Source organism: Orycteropus afer, unplaced genomic scaffold, assembly GCF_000298275.1.
Source record: "Orycteropus afer afer isolate SDZICR_OR568_19922 unplaced genomic scaffold, OryAfe1.0 scaffold00148, whole genome shotgun sequence".
Taxonomy (NCBI): Eukaryota; Metazoa; Chordata; class Mammalia; order Tubulidentata; family Orycteropodidae; genus Orycteropus; species Orycteropus afer.
In genome coordinates, this window is record NW_006921735.1 from 6080003 (window position 1) to 6101332 (window position 21330).

Sequence of the window (21330 nt, forward strand, 5' to 3'; positions counted from 1 at the left end):
TTGAGCATTTACCTGAGGTAAATACACTCCTTGGAGAGAATAAGAATGAGAGAAAGAAGGGCTTCTCAGGCACAGAGAGACAGCTCAGGGGGTAGGAGTGCATGGAGAGATGGACACAGGGAAGAGGTAACTATCAGGAGGAAGTGGGAGGGGAGATGTTGCATTGTGGTAAATGGTGGTCAATGTCATGAGACAAAGTGTATGTGATCTGCTGTATAGAAAGTGTATTTGCTCTGTAAATTTTCACCCAAATCACAATAAAAAAAATAAATAATAATAATAAGAAGAAGAATAAGAATTAGAATAAGTTCTGATGTTTCAGCAGAAACCATGCAAGCAAGAAGACAATGGGATGGTATATATAAAATCCAGAAAGAGAAAAATTTCCAACCAAGGATTAGAATAAGTTCTGATGTTTCAGCAGAAACCATGCAAGCAAGAAGGCAATGGGATGGTATATATAAAATCCAGAAAGAGAAAAATTTCCAACCAAGGATTATATACCTGGCAATATACTTCAAATAAGATGGTGAAATTAGGAGATTTACAGATAAGCAGAATTAAGGGGATTTGTTAAAACCAGACCAACCTTACAAGAGATACTAAAGGGAGTCCTTTGAGCAGTGAACCAATAATAGCAAGCAACAACTGACCATTAATACACAAGATGACATAACACAGAAACCAACATAGCTATGGAAGTATTTAATGTAAAATAAGCTTAAAAGATTGTAAATAGGGAACCAGAAACATCAATTAGCAAATGAGGACAAGTACAAAACAAAAGGAGGGGAAAAATAATGTAGTTACAGAACTTCTAAATGGTGAGGAACTCAAGAGAGTGGTAAGATAGAATGGATTGTTCTAAACTTGGGGAGAAAATTTCAAATCACAGGGTAACCTCAAAGAAAAATGAGAAACCTTCACATCATCATAAGCAAGAGGACAAGCACAAATAATTAGCAGATACTAAAACAATAGCAACAAAGGACATGATAACATGATTCATAAACATAACAAGCTCAGCACAAAAAATGATATGGAAAAAAAGAACAAAATGAAAAAACACACACCAAAATGACAGCAACCAATTCATACTTGTTGATAATTACACTGAATGTCAATGGATTAAATGCACCACTCAAGAAACAGAGAGTTGCATACTAGATAAGAAAACATAATCCATCAATATTCTGTGTACAAGAGGCACACCTTAGAGACAAATACAAAAACAGAGTAAAAATCAAAGGACGGCAAAAGATATATCAAGCAAATGGAAACCAGAAAAGAGCAGAAGTGCCAATATTAATTTCTGATCAAATTGACTTTAAGACAAAACCACCATAAGAGAAAAGGAAAGACATTATATAATGATTAAAGGATCAATTGAACAAGAAGATGTAACCATCATAAACATCTATTGAACCAATGGAAGAGCACCAAAATACATAAATCAGACTTTAAGAGAGTTGAAACAGCAAATAGATGACTCCACAGACATAGTGGGAGAACTTAATACACCACTTTCAATGAAAGATAGAACAACTGGAAAGAAACTCAACAAAGACACAGAAGAGCAAACATTACAATGCACCAACTTGACCTTATAAACATCTACAAAGCATTTCACCTAGCAACAGAACAATATACATTCTTTTCTAGTGCACATGGAATAGTCTCCAGGATAGACCATCTGTTAGACCATAAAGCAATCCTTAATAAATTTAAAAACATTGAAATAATCCAAAGAATCTTCTCAGATCATGGTACTATCAAATTAGAAATCAACAATAGGAAGATCAACAGAAAAAGAACAAACACATGGAAACTGAACAACACCCTCCTTAAGAAAAACTGAGAAATAGAAGAAATAAAAAATGAAATTGAAAAAAATTCCTTGAATCAAATGAGAATGAAAACACAACATACCAAAATCTTTGGGGCACAACAAAAGCAGTGATCAGAGACCAATTTACACCAATAAATGCACATATTAAAAAAGAAGAAAGAGCTAAAGTCAACACTTTAATCCAACATCTACAACAATTAGAAAAAGAACAGCAAGAAAAGCTTACAGTTACTAGAAGAAAGGAAACAATAAAGATTCGAGCAGAAATCAATGATACAGAAAATAGAAAGATAATAGAAAAAATCAACAAGACCAGAAATTGGTTTTTCAAAATATCAATAAAATTGACAAACCACTGGCAAAATTAACAAAGGAAAAGAGGGAGAGAATACAAATAACATGAATAAGAAATAAAATGGGCAATATTACAACAGAACCAACTGAAATAAAAAGGATAATATCAGGATACTGTGAAGAATGTACTCCAACAAATTTGAAAATGTTCAAGAAATGGATAGATTTCTAGAAATAAACTATTTACCTGACACTACTTACTTAAACTAACACAACTGAGGTGGAAAAGTTGTACAGACCCATAAGAAAAGAAGAAACTGAATATGTCATATAAAAATTTACCAACCAAAAAAGTCCTGGCCCAGAGAGTTTCATTGGAGAATTCCACCAAACATTCAGAGAAGAAATGACACTAATCCTATTCAAACTACTCCAAAATATAGAAAAGGATAGAATACTCCCAAATTCATTTTCTGAAGCAAGCATAACCTTGATAACAAAACTAGGCAAAGATACCACTAAAAAGGAAAACTACAGACCAATATCCCTCATGAATATAGATGCAAAAATCTTCCAAAAAAAAAAAAAAAAAAAAACCAAGCCAATAGATTCCAACAACATATTAAAAATAATTCATTATAACCAAGCGGAATTCATATCAGGTATTCAAGCATGGTTCAACATTAGAAAAATAATCATTGTCATCTACCACATTAATAAAACAAAGGAAAAGAACCACATGATCATATCAATTGATGAAGAAAAGGCATTTGATAAAATCCAACACCCATTCCTGATCAAAACTCTCAGTAAAATAAGAATAGAAGGGACATTTCTCAACATAATAAAGGGCATCTATGTGAAACCAACAGCCAACATTATTCTCAATGGAGAGATACTGAAACTATTCCTCCTGTGAACAGGAACCAGACAAAGATGCCCTCGATCACCACCTCTATTCAACATTATAAAGTATGTCTTAGCTAGGGCAATAAGGCAAGAAAGGGAAACCAAGGGCATCCAAATTGGTAAGGAAGAAGTTAAACTATCCCTATATGCTGATGATATGATCCTATACCTAGAAAACCCAAGTGACTCAGTCAAAAATCTACTGGAACAAATTGAGAGATTTAGCATCATGGCAGGGTACAGTATCAATATCCAAAAATCAGTTGGATTCCTCTACACCAGCAAATATAAATAAGGAAATCAATACCATTTACAATAGCTACCAAAAAAATAAAATACTTGGGAATAAATTTTACCAGTGACACAAAAGACCTATACAAAGAAAATTTTAAAAGACTATTTCAAGAGACCATAAGAGACCTACATAAATGGAAGAACATACCATGATCATGGATAGGAAGATTCAACATTGTGAAAATGTCATTTCTACCCAAAGCAATCTAAACATTCAGTGCAATCTCAATCCAGATCCCATCAACGTTCTTTAAGGATACGGAAAAACCAATCGCTAACTTTATATGGAAAGGAAAGAGACCTCAGATCAGCAAAGCATTGTTGAAGAAGAACAAAGTAGGAGGTCTCACACTTCTGGATCTTAAAACTTGCTATACAGACACAGTAGTCAAAACTGCCTGGTATTGATACAATGACAGACATATAGACCAATGAAATAGAATTGAGAACCCAGGAATAGAACCCACCAACCTATGGTCAGCTGATCTTTGACAAAGGGTCTAAATCCATTAAATGGGGAAGAGATTGCCTATTTAAGAAATAGTTCTGGCAAAACTGGATATAAATTTGTAGAAAAATGAAATGAGATCTGTACCTCACACCATACCCAAAAACTACCTCCCAATGGATCAAAGACTTAAATGTGAAACATAAAATTATAAAGTTCCTCAAGGAAAAACTAGGGGAAAATTTAGGGGCCCTAATATATGGCATAAATAGACTATCAAGCATACCCCAAAATGCACAAACAGCAGAAGAGAAACTAGATGAATGGGACTTTCTAAAAATTAAATTTATATGTGGTTTCAAGGACTTCTCCAAAAGAGTCAAAAGAGAACCTACAGATTGGGAAAAAATATTTGGCAATGATATATCTGACAAAGGAATTATCTCTAGGATTTACAGAAAACTCCAAAACCTTAACAGCAAAAGGACAAATAATCAAATTAAAAATAGGCAGAAGACAGGAATAGACTTCACCAATAAGGCTATTCAGGACACCAAGAAACATGAAGAAATGCTCATGAGATCATTAGCCATTAGAGAGATGCAAATCAAAACAACAATGAGATGACTTCTTACCCAAGCACTAATAGCAATGTTCAACAAGACAGAATATAACAAATGCTGGCATTGATCCAGAGATATTGAGATTCTCATACACTGCTTGTGGGACTGTCACATGATACAACCACTGTGGAAAGCAGTATGGTGATTCCTTAAAAAGTTGGAATTAGAAATACCATTTGACCCAGACATGACATTACTAGGTATATATCCTAAAGAAGTGAGAGAGACAAGGTAAGAACAGATATATACACACCAGTGTTCATTGTAGCACTTTACAATGCAAATTTACAATAGCAAAAAGATAGAAGCAACCTAGATGCTCATCAACAAAAGAATAGATAACCAAACTATGCTACATACACAAAATGGAATACTATGCAATCCTAAAGAATAACGTAGAATTGGCAAAACACTGCATAACATGGATGAACTTGAAGAATATTATGTTGAGTGAAATAAGTTAATCACAGAAGGACAAATATTGTATTACTCCATTATTGTAAAAAGTCAAGGAAAGGTTTCTATATGGAAGGAAATTTTCTTTGTTGGTTACCAGGGGTGGGAGGGGAGAGGAGGGAACACTGTTAGATAGGTAGAGACAAGTGTTGATTTGGATGAAGAGAAGGGCAATGTACCAAATGGAAGTGATCAACACGGTGGCATTGAGGAAGAGGAAGTCACAGAGAGTATATGGGAGGTACAGACAACAAAGATGAACCCTTTTGCACATACAGTACTGCTTTGTCAGTGAAGGCAAACATTGATATACAGGTAGATAGGTGGATGTTGTTGTTGTTTGCCGACGAGTCAGCCCCGACTCGTAGCGACCCCTCCTTGGGTTTCCGAGGCAGTATCACTACGGAAGTAGGATTGCCCAACCTTCCTTCCGAGGAGTGACTAGTGGGTTTGAACCGCCAGCCTTCTGGTGAGCAGTCAAGTGCCTTAGGCACTATGCTACCAGAGCTCCTAGGTGGGTAGACAGGGTGAACTATTAGGTATGTTTATGCAGGAGGGAGTGTGCCCAAGACCATGTATATGTTTGGCAGACAATGTTTCTACAAGTGTATTCATACGTTCTGTAAGAAGTCCCAGGTATATAATAGAGCTGACAAGGGGTAAAGTTGTGGTCACTTCATGGCCACAGCCAGCTCCCAGAGGGAAAGAGTAGTTGGACCTGTGGGCTTGGGACCATAGTCACAGCAGACATCAATCTCAATTCGTATAACATACTACCCAAAACATTGTTACACATCCTACTTTGGTGAGTAGTGACTGGGATCTTAAAAGCTTGCAAGCAGCCATCTAGATGCATTGATGGGTCTCTCCTCATCAGGAGCAAAGAAGAATGAAGAATACCAAAGACACATGGAAACAGTTAGTCCAAGAAATTGTTAGACCATTTGCTCCTCAGCCTATATGATTATGAGACCAGAAGAACTAGATGGTGCCTGGCTACCACTGTTAACCATTCAGAGGGGGATCTATGTAGGAGATTCTGGATAGAGTAGGAGAACAATGTGGAACAAAACTCAAAATCATTAAAAAAAAAAAAAAGGATTAGTTTGCTGGTCTTATAGAACTTGATAGAATCACTGAGACTATGGTCCCTAGCTGCCCTACAGGTTTGGAATTGAACCCACTCCTGTGGCTTTCCATCCAAATAAAAGACAGACATATGAGCTGAACATTTACATTAGGTATAAACACTCCTTGGAGAGATCAATCATGGGAGAATAGAAGAGCTGTTTGTGTACAGGGAGACAGCTCAGGGGGTAGGAGTGCATGGAAGTGAAGGACACATGGCAGAGGTTAACTATAGGGAAGAACAGGGAGGGGAGCTGTTGCATTGTGGTAAATTATAGTCAACACCATGAGACAAAGTATATGTAAGCTGCTGTATGGAAAGTGAATTTGCTCTGTAAACTTTCACCCAAATCACCATATAAATAAATAAATAAATAGATTACTTGGGATTATCCATATGGGCCCAATGTATAAGAAGAGTCATTATAAGTGAAAGAGGGTGGTATGAGAGTCAGACTGACCAGTCAAGAAATGCAGGGAGCCTCTAGAAGCTGAAAAAGAGAGGAAACACGCTATCCCTCCTCACACTTTGATTTTAGCCTAATGAGACCCCCAGAACTGTAAAAAAATTGGTTTCTGTTTTTTTGAGCCACCAAAAAAAAATAAAAAAGATTATAGCCTTTGGAAAGCCTATAGAGCAGTTCTAGTCTGTCTTATTGGGTCACTAAGAGTGGTAATTGACTCAATGGCAATGGGTTCTGCTGCCATTGAGTCAACTCTAACTCATAATGACCCTATAGGATAGAACAGAACTGCCCCGTAGAGTTGCTTAAACCACTGCATCAGCAGATGTCCTTTTTATACTTAAAGCAATTCAATCTCAATTCAGACTAAGCACATTTCAAGTGCTCAATACTCACATTAGTATGATGACCATGATATAGAAAAACATCAGTCTCAGACCAAACCAGTCCTCAGAATAATTTTCTCAATATTATCTTCTAGTAATTAATAACCTGAATTGCTAGTCAGGATGTCAATCCCCTTCTGCCTATTTCACAGTTTTACTTCTGTTATTCAGTCAAGTATAGAGATTTATTCTCATCTTCACATTTTTCATTCCTTCATCCCAAAGTCTGAAATGGTTTTGAATGGATCATTCAGTTTTCTCATTCTACAAATAGTGTAGAAAGATGTATATTTGGAGTCCTTGGTGGTGCAAACAGTTAAGTTCTTTGCTATTAAGTGAAAGAGTGATGTTTCAAACCCACTCAGAGATATCTTGGAAGAAAAGCTTGGCCATCTGCTGCCAAGATGTCACACCCACGAACACCCTATAGAGTACAGTTCTCTGCACACAAAGGGTCACCATTAGTCAGAATCAACTTCACGGCCACTGGTTAAGATATGTATACAAGTATCTCCTTCATTCACTAAACAAATATTTACTGAGTACCTTCTATGTACCATGCTCAGAGTAAGCAAAGTTAATTAAAATACTTGGTGGGGTAGTGCCTAAGGCATTTCACTGCTAACCAGAAGGCTGGCAGTTCAAACATACCAGGCACTCCTCGGAATGAAGGTTGGGCAATCTACTTCCATAGTGATATCGCCTCGGAAACCCAAGGAGGGGTCGCTATGAGTCGGATCCAAGTCGATGGCAGTGCGTCATATCCTTCCGGAGCTTACAATCTATCTGTAGCTTTCTGAGCCTATGCCCTTTGACTTCAGGTGGATCCATTTCATTTTCAGTTGCAGAAAGTGGGAAACTGGACACAAATCCTCTTCATTGACTCCCTGTATTTGCTATTAGTTATGTGTACCTAATCACACTGCAGGATATGCAGTTTACTAATTGCCCAGGTTCAAATTCTTGGATTCACTTTTCATTCCTTCCTTAATTTCTCTTTACATTGACAGATGTTTTATATTTCATCATTTCATTCACTCAAATCTGTTCCTTTTCCTGAATTGAAGTACTCTGACTTTATGTTTTTCTTGCTCTCTCCTAGATTCCACTAGATATTTCAGCTTTCTTTTTCCCTCAAAATGAAAATATATTTTACCATAAGTAATAAAATTATGCATACTTACTCTATAAAAGACAATTGAAACATAAACGTATAATGGCAAAATATCCCTGGATGTCCTTGAAATTCAATTTGCTAAGGAAAACCACTAAAATTGTAATATGCATTATTGATCATTTTCTAAGAATGTTGTTTAAAGACCAACAAAACTATGACATTAAATTATAATAGAACAAGGAATTTGCCTTTGGTAATTTCTAATATAATGTCAAGAACATTTTAGTTGAATAATTATTTTATTGATATTACTAGAAATATGGCTTTTTTAAAATGAATAAATCATTCTTGCAGAACAATGTAAAATATTTTACCCATAACAACCAAGCCTATATATTAAGAGCTTCTCTTATAAAAGTATGTATATAAGTGTAGTTAGATTAAGCACTGACTTTATACATCTATGTTACTTATTAATTTCATTAATGAAGCACAAAAACTGCTTCATGTTGAGATTTTAGTTTAATGTCTTTGGTAACATATCATTAGTAGAAAATTAGTAATAAGATAATATAGCTATTTAGAACAAAAATATTAAATAACTGAATATAAAATAAATATTTATTGTAGTGATCCACTTTCCATTTACAAAATAATATGGAAAGAATGAGAAACTGCTAGAATTCAGTCTCTGAAAAATTATAAGATGGAGAAAAGCCATCCAATAAGCTATTTTTCACAATAAGCATCACCCATAACTGAGTAATACAACTACTTTTTATGTGACTGGCAAAGAAAAACAGCACAAAATTTAATAAAAGTCCACAAATCCATGTCTTCAACTAAGAGTAAGAGATTGTTTCCTTATTAAAAATGTGATCATCTATGCATGAAACCAAAATATATTGATGGAAAATAGAATAGAAAATAAAATAAGTAATTGTTGTTTGGTGAATAATTATTTCTGGTCTCCCAGACTATCTTCTCCATCATCAAATGAAATTAGTTCAGTCTGGCATGGCTTACATTTAATAGCAATCACTGATGTCTTTTCTAAGTGCACATAAGTCATTCCCTTAATAATGTTTGTTGTGATCTTTTCCCAAACTCACATGAGTTGCAAACTTAAATATCTAGAGAACAGAAGGATGACAGAAAGAATCAAATTGTTGTTGTTGTTGTTGTTATTTGCCATCGAGTCGGCCCCGACTCATAGCGACCCCTCCTTGGGTTTCCGAGGCATTATCACTACGGAAGTAGGATTGCCCAACCTTCCTTCCAAAAGAATCAAATAGGACAGAAGAATGCATGTCTTTTTAAAGGTAACAACTATAAGTTCTGACCAACTGTGGAGACAAAATCTTCTGATTGTAGATGTTAGCCACTAATTCTGTACCCCAATGCCCATTTAAGGAGCCCTCGTGGTGCATCTGTTAAGCTCTCAGTTGCCAACCAAAACATCATAGAATGGACCTACTAGCTATGATTTCCATAAGCTGAAAAGAACCAGTTAAGGGATTCATTCAAAGAATCCACTCCTCTTCAACAAACACACATTTTTCCCTATCTACCTTTTGTAGATCAATATGTTGTATTTCTCAGTGGAAATACTAATCAAGAAATATGACTAAACTCTGACCAGTTGATTCAGTTGTTCAGTGAAGAAGCAACTCTAGTTTAGGAATTAGCCCAATTTCCCACCACAGATGAAATTTTTTTTTTCCATTTCATTGTCAAAGCATCATTCTTCTGATTAATTTTATGTTTTTGCCAACTCTAATTATTTAGAAATGTTTTAATTCTTTCACACTTCGAGATTAAAAAAAAATGTGCTCGAGTCATATTTTGTACATGAGCTTACACACCTGAAATGAAAAAGGTTATCTTGTCCGAGATTTTTTTGCTTGTGACCTTAAGAAATCTAACTGAAACAGAAAAGCAGAATGCAGTTTGTATAAGATAATTTTGTTGTTTGCTTATATGGTATAAAATAATTTAGATATCCAAGATGGAAAGTCAAGATCTCTTTAACTTTTCATTCTGTCTGTTATCACCCTGGATTTCAATTTGTCAGAAGTGCCAGCTGTCTCTCTTCAACAAGGTCAGATAACCTAAGTTTCAGCTTTGATGACATAGATCCTGGGCTGAAATAAAAATATTCTGACCCTTCTAAAACAGCTCCTCTCGGTTTCAGTAACCCTGCCTCTCTCTCCACCAACCATCCTCACTCTTCAGGAAAACTCAGCCATGGCCCCTACATCTCCCACGTAGGCAACCTAATTGCAGATCTTGGGCTCAAATCATTCTCTGAAATTGGAGACTAGAAATTGAATTTCTCTCTGTTTCTTTTCATTGTCTGGGATACTTCCTCCATATTCTGGCACACAGTAACTTTTGCTGTTCTGCTCATGAACAGGTATCATAAGACACCTAGCCAACTCTATTTCTATGTCTGTTCCTGGTGGTAAGGGAGCAGGTCCTTTATCTGTGAGAAAAGAGATGTAAATGTATAACATCTGCCATGCAGCAGCCACAGGAAGGGATTCACTGGCCATGGAGGACCAGCACCTTCTAGTGAATTTGACCTAGTTCTGTCTCTTCTCTATGTGTCTGAAACATATTTCATGCATTGCATGTAAGTTATTCATACATTTTGTTGGTGACCTTAAACCCTGGTTCAACACTTATGGCACAGATTCATTTATTTTTTAAGTCTCAGTTATTTTGTGCCTTAACTTTAATTCTTTTCCCAAGGCTACATATGAAAAATTTTTATTTCTGCTGTACCATCTTAATGTCCTCATTTTTCTCTGCAATTATCAGCTTCAACATTTTTAATTTGTTTTCAGTAATGTGTATCCCATATGCTCTTGGTTAAGAGGGAGATGACTATGCACTCTCACAGTTTTTTGTAGCGATCATTTTTTTTTTTTAGTATTAATCTCTTGCTCTGATTGCTTTTCACCTAAAGCCTGTGTTTGTGAGGATGATAGCTAAGATTAAAGAAATAGAGAAAAGTGTTAGCTAACCCATGAAGGCATTGGAAGAACAACCTTGACATTGCAGTATCATTTGCAGAGGTAGATTACCCAATAACCAAGATAAGTAGAGGCTTACTTGTGCTTATTTACTTATCTATAGTGAGCAATTTTATACTTTTTCACTACATCAAAGATTCTTCTGAGTATGGCTAGCATTTGTCTCTCTCTGACCACATAGCACCTTCCTACAGAATCAAAACCTCTTCTCAAATTTATAAAACCTGACAGGCACAAAGTATCCAGTGAACAAGGTAAGCATGGGATTACTTGTGCTTACTTGCTAATCTACAATGAACAGTTTCACATGGTTTTCACCACCTGTGGTGAAACCAATGTGAAATTATTCATCATGGATTAGTCCATGAGCACAAATAAGCCTGTGCTTACATTGCTTGTTGGATAATCTTCCCCTGAGTGCCAATTTTCTAAAAAGTTTAGCTAACCAAACATTCTGATAGCCAAAAAACATCTGTCAAAAATAATAGTAATCCAAGAAATTGTAGTTGGGTACTTGATATAGCTGTAAAGGTGTTCATTAAAAGTTTTTGTAAATAAATGACATATATTAATGTTTTTTTTTTTCATTTTCTCTCAATGAATTTTTTTTTTTTTGCACTAAATGATAATAGTGAAACCAAAATCAAATGCATGCTATCTTCTCTACTTCATGATCTACTAAATATACTGATTAAAGAGAATAGGAAAACCAAAGCGTAGCTTATTTAAATGTAAAAATTTACTTATCTAAATCTCTAGTTACTTTTCTTTCAACTGAATATTTGTACTATGTAAAAATATTATATTCTATATAAACTCATAATGTAAAATCACACATCATAGAAAGATGTTATTTACAATCGTGTTGGTGATATTCAAAGTTGTGTTATTGAATACAATGGTGTTAATTTGGAGAATGCAAACATAAACTTCTGCCAGACAATTACAACTCACATTTGAGTGCAATGTGAAGTAGTCTCAATGCATGTAACATCAGAGGAGAATATGGCCTTCATCTTCTCTGTATTAGTTGATTACCAAAACATACATTGCAATTTCATTTTTATAATGTTTTCTTGTAGTTTATATATAATATTTGCTATTCCGTAGTGATACTGCCTCGGAAACCCAAGGAGGGGTCGCTATGAGTCGGGTTTGACTCGACGGCACATAACAACAACAACAACATGACAAAAAAAACACTGTCATCAAGTCGATTCTGACTCATAGTAACCCCCATTGGGTTTCCAAGGCTGTAAATCTTTACGGAAGTAGTTGCCTCATCTTGGTCCTGCAGAGCTGCTGATTGGTTTGAACCACAGACCTCTGGTTAGCAGCCAAATGTCTAACCTGCCTTATCCACTGCACAACCAGAGCTCCTTATTTGCCCTGACAGCAGAGAAATATCAACTCAGCTCTGCTGCAAGTAAACAGTGTGAATATTTTAAAGATTTTTTTTTGAAGTATTATGACAAAAACTTAATAGACTGAGAATTCTTTTTTAAAAATTCAGTAACCTTTTCATATTCTAGTTAGAAATCCCAAGGTATCACATTTCTACATTTATAACTTATGGCAGTGAGAGGTATGATATTCACAGCATTAGAAACAGAGGTCGCAGAAGTAAACAGAATGTGAATCTTTCTAAGAAAAAAATATTAATGTTGATACTTATGATTCATGTGTATCTCTCTATTTTGTTATGACTCAGTGAGTATTTCATAAACACTATATTTTGGTGTCAATAATGTTCATTTTAGCACCTTAGTGTTTACTCCTATATTTTTTCTTTTTTTATTATGAAAAATTGCTTATCTATAAGGATAATATTCTCCACCAAACATTTACAATTTCTGTAAGGGCAGAATGTCTTTCACATAATTCATTTGTATTCTTCTGTAGAGCTTAACACATCTTTGGCCAAGTAGATGTTTAAACAATATTTAATTGTTAGAAAATTAAATAATTTATTCATTCATTCACTAAATAAATAATGCAATTGCTTATAAGACACTGTGGTAAATGTGTTATTTTTCCTTGCTAAGAATACTAAATACACATTTGCAACAGCCTCACGATATCTTTTATTTCAGTGTTTCCTCTCCTCCCCACCCACCCCTGTTGTTGCTGTTAGGTGCTGTCAAGTCAACTCCGACTCATAGCGACCCTATGTATAGGAGAATGAAACACTGCCTGGTCCTATTCCAACCCCAAGATCCTTACTATACCTGAGCCCATCATTGTAGCCACTGTTAATTCACCTTGTTGAGGGCCTTTTCTTTTTTGATTGACCCTCCATTTCACCAAGCATGATATCCTTCTCCAGGGAATGGTGCCTTCTTTATCTTTATCTTTTATGACCAAAGTAGGTAAAGTGACGTCTGGCCATTCTTGCTTCCAAGCAGCATTCTGGCTGCACTTCTTCCAGGGCAGATTTGTGAGTACTTTTACCAGTCCATGGTACTTCAGCATTCTTCGCCAACACTACAACTAAAAAAGCATCAACTCTTCTTCGGTCTTTCTTATTCGTTACCCAGCTCTCACATGCATATAAAGTGATTGAAAATGCCGTGGCTTGTGTCAGGCACACCTTAGTCTTTAAGGGACATCTTTGTTCTTCAGCACTTGAAAAAGGCCTTTTGCAGCAGATTTTCTCAACACAATAAACTTTCTGATGTCTTGACTGCTGCTTCCATTGGTGTTGATTAAATCTTTGACAACTGCAATCTTTTCTCCATTTATCATGATGCTGCTTATTGGTCCAGTTGTGAGGATTTTTGTTTTCATTACACTGAGGTGTAATCCATACCGCAGACTGCAGTCTTCAATATTCAGCAGTAAGTGCTTCAAGTCATCCTCACTTTCAGCAAGCAAAGTTGTGTCATCAGCATATCACAGCTTGTTAATGAGTCTTCCTCCTATCCTCATGCCACATTCTTCTTCATATCGTCCAGCTTCTTAGATAATTTGCTCAGCATACAGACTGAATAAGTATGGTGAAAGGATACAACCCTGATGCACTCCCTTCTTGATTTTAAACCATGCTGTGTACTCTTATTCTGTTTGAAAGACAGCCTCCTGGTCTATGTACAGGTTTAACACTATGTAAGTGTTCTGGAATTCACGTTCTTCTCAATGTTATCCATAACTTATTATGATCCACACAGTCCAATGACTTGCATAGTCAATAAAACAGAAGTAAACATCTTTCTGGTATTCTTTGCTTTCAGCCAAGATTCATCTGACATCAGCAATGATATCCCTCATTCCATGTCCTCTTCTGAATCCAGCTTGCATTCCTTGAAGTTCTCTGTCAATATACTTCTGCAACCATTTTTGAATTATCTTCAGTAAGATTTTACTTACATGTAATATTAATGATATTGTTCGATAATTTCCAAATTCTGTCAGATCACTTTTCTTTGGAATGGATACAAATATGGATCTCTTCCAGTCAGTTGGCCAGGTAACCATCTTCCACATCTCTTGGCATAGCCAAGTGAGTGCCTCCAGTGTGGCATTCATTTGTGGAAACATCTCAGTGGTTATTCTGTCAATTCCTGGACCCTTGTTCTTTGCCACTTCTTTCAGTGCAGCTTTGACTTCTTCCTTCAATGCCATTGGTTCTTGATCATATGTCACCTCCTGAAATGGATGATCATCTCGCAATTCTTTTTGGTACAGTGACTCTGTGTATTCCTTCCATCTTCTTTTGATGTTTCATGTGTCATTCAATATATTACCCATAGAATCTTTCAATATTGCAACTGAAGTCTCAAATTTTTTCTTTGGTTCTTTCAGCTTGAGAAACGCTGAGCATGTTTTTCCCTTTTGGCTTTTCAACTCCAGGTCTTTGCATATTTCATTATAATAATTGACTTTGTCTTCTCGAGCTGCTCTTTGAAATCTTCTGTTCAGCTCTTTTATCTTGTCATTTCTGCCATTTGCTTTAGCTACTCTCCAGTCAAAGGCAAGTTTCAAAGTCTCTTCTGGCATCCATTTTGGTCTTTTCTTCCTTTCCTGTCTTTGTATTGACTCCCCCCCTGCCCCAAGCAATGCTTCACCAAGTTTAGTCAATGCTGGTGCTGCTTATCAATTGGTTGCCTTCAATTCAGTAGGTTCTCTCTTGCGTGGATATCTTACAGGTACTTCACCATGGCTGCTATGAGAACTTAGGGAAAGACCAAAGAGCTGGGCAGCTTCCTCTTTATAAAAAAAAAAAAAAAAAAAAGTTTGCTCATTGTAGTTCTACTATGTTTTTTAAAATACTGTGGAGTTCCAAAATTTCCAAATAACATATTTTGAAACTTGCAAGTATAAATATGCACCTTAGCCAAATAGGAATGATTTGAATTTATCTGTTGTTTTAAATTATGACTGAGGGAGCTCTGGTGGCTTAGTGCCTAAGACACTTGACTGTTAACCAGAAGGCTGGTGGTTCAAATTCACCAGCCACTCCTGGGAAGGAAGGTTGGGCAATCTACTTCTGTAGTGATACTGCCTTGGAAACCCAAGGAGGGGTCGCTATGAGTTGTGTCCCAAAAGCTCTACTTTATCCATATTATTAAGGTTGGCTCTACTCTTATGAGGCAGCTGTTTCCCAGTCATATTTTGAGTGCCTTCCAACTTGAGGGGCTCATCTTCTGGACAGTGTTTCAGGGCTTTTCATAAAGCTTTCCAGTAATAAATAGGACAGTGTTTCACTGCATAAGATTTGCACTGGTCAATTCTTTGAGAAGTGGATGGCCTGTTCCTTCTTCTGAGTCTGTTTCAGACTAGAAGCTCTGCTGAAACCTGTCCACCATGGGCAACCTTGCTGGCATTTATAACACCAGTGGCACAGCTTCCAGCCTCACAGCAACACACAAGCCACCACAGTATGACAAAATGACAGACAAGTTCATCTCCCTAAGCTGTTTCAAACCACTCTGCTCACTTCCTGGCTTTCCCCCTACCTGTTCTGACCATCTGATGGCTTCCACTTCCTACCTGGGGACTCTCCCCTTACCTGTTCCAGCTGTTGGCCTGGCTCCCACTTCTTGCCTGGGGTCTCTCCTTTGGTAACCAGTAAATAGTTTCCTTCCATATATGAACCTCTCCTTGACTTTTTACAATAATGAACTAATACAATATCTGTATTCATCCTCACAATATATCTTTAACATAGAATTTTCTAGATGAAGGAGATTTTAAACTGATGATCATTCCTAAGTTAAAATCTTTTGAACACTGATTTTTAATAGATATATTTTCATAGACATAACATATTTTAAATATATATGGTCTATTTTTGAGAAATTCATTACTTGAGATTTATTTTAAGCAATGGTCAGTGTTTAACAATGAAAACACATTTGTTAAAATAAGTTCAAAAAAGTTCAAATTTAATTGACTTTCTTGATGATACCATCCTTTTACATTCAAGAGTCCAGTGGTTTTTCTGGGTTTAAGTTTCTGTTTTCTAAATAATTCTATTTTCCCAATCTCTGGTTTATATGAGACACATATTATCTAATCTTTCTCTCATTTTTCCCCATTTGCCATCAAGCGTTTTGTAATTCACAGTGACTGCCTTTGTGTCAGAGTAGAATTGTGCTCCATAGGTTTTCAATGAGATCCGAAGTAGATCACCAGGCTCCTCTTCTGAGTCACCTCCAGCTGGACTTGAACTTTTAGCCTTTTGGTTACCAGGGGATTGTGTTAACCGTTCACATCCCCAGGTACTCCATGACTCATTTGCATTTATTATGTAGTCTATTAGATGTTAATATGTTAACATGGGACTTCTCACTAGCTCTAGATTTCTCAAGGAAAATCAAACCCACTGCCATCGAGTTGATTCAGACTCTTAGTGACCCTATAGGACAGATAAAAACTACGCCATAGGATTTTCAGGACTGTAAATTTTACAGAAGGTAACTGCCACATTTTTTTTCTGTGGAGGAACTGGAGAATTCTAACCTCTAAACTTTTAGTTAGCAACCAATCACTTAACCTCTGTGCCTCCATGGTTTCTCCAAGGAAAGCTAAGCTGTGTTGAACTCTTAGTACATCCCAAATTGATTAAAAATTAGTAAATAATCATTTTCCTATTGAGCAGCTATTTCACAAAATACAATTATTTAAAATATTTGTGCATGTGTCCTTATGTATATTTGTAGATACCTTCCCATTTTTGTCAACCACCTATTATGAGCTCAAATTAGGCGGTTTACACAGCCTCACTAAGAAGCCAACAAATGCATTTGGGATTTAAGTCAAGGGTGTATAGTCATACCTCAAAAAGCCACAGCAATTAAGCTAAAATTGAGAGCAAAATCTATTAAAAAATGGTTGTTGCCAAGAAATTGATATGAAAGTATACTGTGCTTTGCAAAGCAAGAATCTGAGAGCCTGATGCTTTTTAAAGGGATAGTAGTAGAAGAGAGGGAGGAGTGAGAATTGATAAAAGTGAATTCAGGAAAAAACAAATTGACACAAAATTATCAGGTGATTTTACAAAGAATTCTGTAAGGTGCTGAGGTATGAGTACTGTACTATAGCTCCCATTTTGGAAACTGGTTTTCTGCTAGATAAAACAGCACATTTTATATCTCACCCCCCGTTCCCAACATACACACATGCAGAGACTTCAGTAGGGATCACAGCTTGCTTCATTCCTCCAAGAACATCAGAGGTCTTGATACCATGTTGATGTATAAATTTCTCAAAGACATCAACAGCTCTAGTAAAGGTGCTTGGTGGTAGGCAGAGGGAAATGGTGTATACTCTTACAATATGGTAATGTCTCACAAAACTGCCTGCCTTTGAGGATCAGAGACATTTAAACAGTAAATGTGAGCAAATGAGCCAGAGCAAGAGAGAAAGAGAGGGACAAATGGACAGGACTTTCATGAACAAATATGAGATACAACTTGCAACTTTTTAGAAACAATCGTTTAGGGAGATACAACAATGGGACTTAGAAACTCTACAAAACTAATGGGACAAACTTAATGTGTCACCCCCATTCCAAACCAGCTGCTTTTGTAAATCTCATTCCACAGAACATTTCCAGTTACATTTCATTACATTACTGTTCTCTAGCTGCTCCAAAATTAATTCTAGCTGTTTCGATTTATCAGAAACAATTTAGAATATTATTTAAAATTGTCTCTGAATTTCTTTTAAAAAAATAATCCAAATACCTAGTTAGGTCAAAAATGATCAAATAACACAATCATTTTATCCCTTTAACAATTTTTATCATTGAACTGGGCAAGTCTATGTCTTCCTATGGGAGCTCTGGTAGCATAGTGGCTAAGGCACTTGACTGCTAATCAGAAGTCTGGAGGTTCAAACCCACCAGCTGTTCCTCAGAAGGAAGGTTGGGCAATCTACTTCCATAGTGATACTACCTCAAAAACCCAAGAAGGGGTCGTTATGAATCGGATCCGACTCAACGGCAAATAACAATAACAACAACTTGTCTTTCTATGGAGTCCTTGCATGGTGTGTATGGTTAAAGTGCTTAGCTGCTAATCAAAAAGTTAAATGTTCAAGTCCTCCCAGAGGTGCATTGGAAGAGAGGTCTAGTGATGTACACAATTCTAATGCCTAGTATACCTAGAGCACCATTCATTCATTTATTACATATTTGTTAACTGTCTAGTAAGTGCATGTGCTTATACTTGGCTCTTAGTCAATGGTGATCTGGACAATCCCACCTTTTTTTATGATTTGAGAAGGATTAAATGATTTGATCAAGTCTTATGTTATCTTGACAGAGCCAAGATCCAAATCATTCTCAACTTACACATACACACACACATGTTCACACATGCAGCTAAAACATTCACATTAATGAGGTCCTCCTCTGGTTTGCATGCAGCGTGAAGTTCACATCCAATGTGAAAACTACAGATGGTGGAACAGAAAGGAGTTGGCAGTCTGTTCATAGCAGTCAATCAGAAAAACCAAGAAAGCCAGCAAAAGAAATTGTAACATTCCTCCTGAAACATCAGAGTGGGGACTAATCACTGCTGATTAATATTAGCTGCAGAAAACACAGGAAAATAAAGAATGTGTATGATCATTACTGCTACCAATTGTCAGCTTTTGATAATCTGTTTTTTCCAGAAAATTATTTCCTTTTCTTATGAATTCTCATAAACAGAACCTGTACTACTCATATGTTTTGTAAAGATTCTTTAAATTTTCAAATAATTTCAAAAGTATAGAAAATTTGCAAGAATTGTGTAAAAAACTCTTGCATATATTTTACCCATATTTGCTTTATTCATTTCTCCCACATCCTTCTTCTCTCTCCCTCTTTCTCTCTCATCTCCATTTGTATATATTTATTTATCTGAAAATAAGTTGCACAAATTACGCCTCTTTATCCCTAAATACTTTGGTGTAAGATACTTTCTTGTGAACCACAGCAAAAAAAATATCAAAAATTATTATTGATATTAGTATTTTTTCACCATATTCTAGCAATTATTTTCACATAGTAGATTTCACAAATTTTATATGAGAGCAAAAGCAAGGCATCCCTCTAAATGAATACCTTAATTTTATATCTGATTGATATAAAATATTTATTTATATTTTCCAGAAAGACTTTGTTATCATATTTGTCTTATTTCAGAATTAAACCTCACTCAGACTAATCAAATATTTAGCTATGGTAGCTATTAGCATGATGACTAAAATACTGAAGTTGTTCAGAATTTAATTTCACTTGAATTCCACCCATGGAAGCAGCAGTCAAGAAAGCAAAAGATATATTGCATTGGACCTATCTGTTAAAAAAAGACATCTTTAAAGTGTTAAAATGCAAGGTGTCACTTTAAGAACTATAGTTTTGCCTGATGCAACCTATAGTATATTCAGTTGCCTGATATACATGTGAAAATTATATATGAATAAGGAAGACTAAAGAATTATGATAATTAAAAATTAATTTATTAATCATTAAGAATTGATACTTTGAATTACGATGCTGGCAAAGAGTATTGAATACACCATAGACTTCCGGAAAAACTAACAAATCTGTGTGAGAAGAAGTACAGCCAGAATGCTCCTTACAAGCAAGCATGGCGAGCCTTCATCTTACATTCTTTGGACATGCTACCAGAAGGAACCCGTCTCTGGAGAAAGACCCATGGTAGGTAAAATGAGAATCAGAGAATAAGAAAAAGAACCTCAATAAGATGGACTGGCACAAAGGCTGCAACAATGGCCTCAAACATAGCACCAATTTTGAGGCCGGTGCAGGACAGGAGCAGTGTTCCATTGTGTTGTATGTAGGTTTGCCATGAGTCAGAACCTACTTGATGGCATCCAGCAACAACAATAACATCCTTTAGCAAATTCAATAATCTTCTCCAAGGTCAGTCACAATATACTGTAGCTCAGTCAAAATATAACTGTGGACATTTAGAAATCAAATTAGCTGAATCCCTCCTCAACTTAAAGAATAATTTTCAATTTTTTTAAAAAATTATTATTTCTTTGTCTGTATGTATGTGACTTAAAACATTATTATATTGACATGAAGAAAGTGGAAAAATGATAAAAACAGATAAATAAAGAAAAAATTTCCTTTCTTGGGGAGTATCATGCAATGTGTCTACATTTCTTGAATATGTTTTCTTTGCTTGTTTATTTTTAACCAGACATTGGTTTTATTTCTCACACTTGCATATTGAGTAAACTATTTCAGTTGATTTGGGTTTTAATATTCTAGTTTTATATTGCATGTGTCAAACACTTCTATACAAAATACAAAGACCTTCTTATTTCTAAAGTCATGCTTCCACTCTTTACCAGTCAGTTAGTGGAAATACTATTCTGCCAAGCAAGTGTTCAGGCCAAAAGCCAAGTTCACTCATGCCATAGCTATACTGCTTAACTCCATTTTGATTGAATGTTGTGTGATCATTTAGAAATTACTGTTAATTACTTTCTTATAAATTTACGGTGGGAAAATAAAATTAAATATATGTCCTAGAATGCCAATTCCAATCTTTGAAACATTAAGTCAACAGTCTTTAACCTATGCCCCCTGCTCAGAACTACTGGACTCATTTGTACATAAAAGTTTTGTGATGTTGGCACTGCCAAAAGTCTAAGCTGGCATTTCAATGTGGGATATTCTTTGATCTATGAAATCCACTTTGTATCAGTGGAAAAAATAATTAGCTAGAAGCTAAAAAGACAATAATTAGCTTCTTCTGGCAAAGAAGGCTACTTTTGGCAGTTGTTGTTGTTGTTGTTATGTGCCGTCGAGTCGGCCCCGACTCATAGCGACCCCTCCTTGGGTTTCCGAGGCAGTATC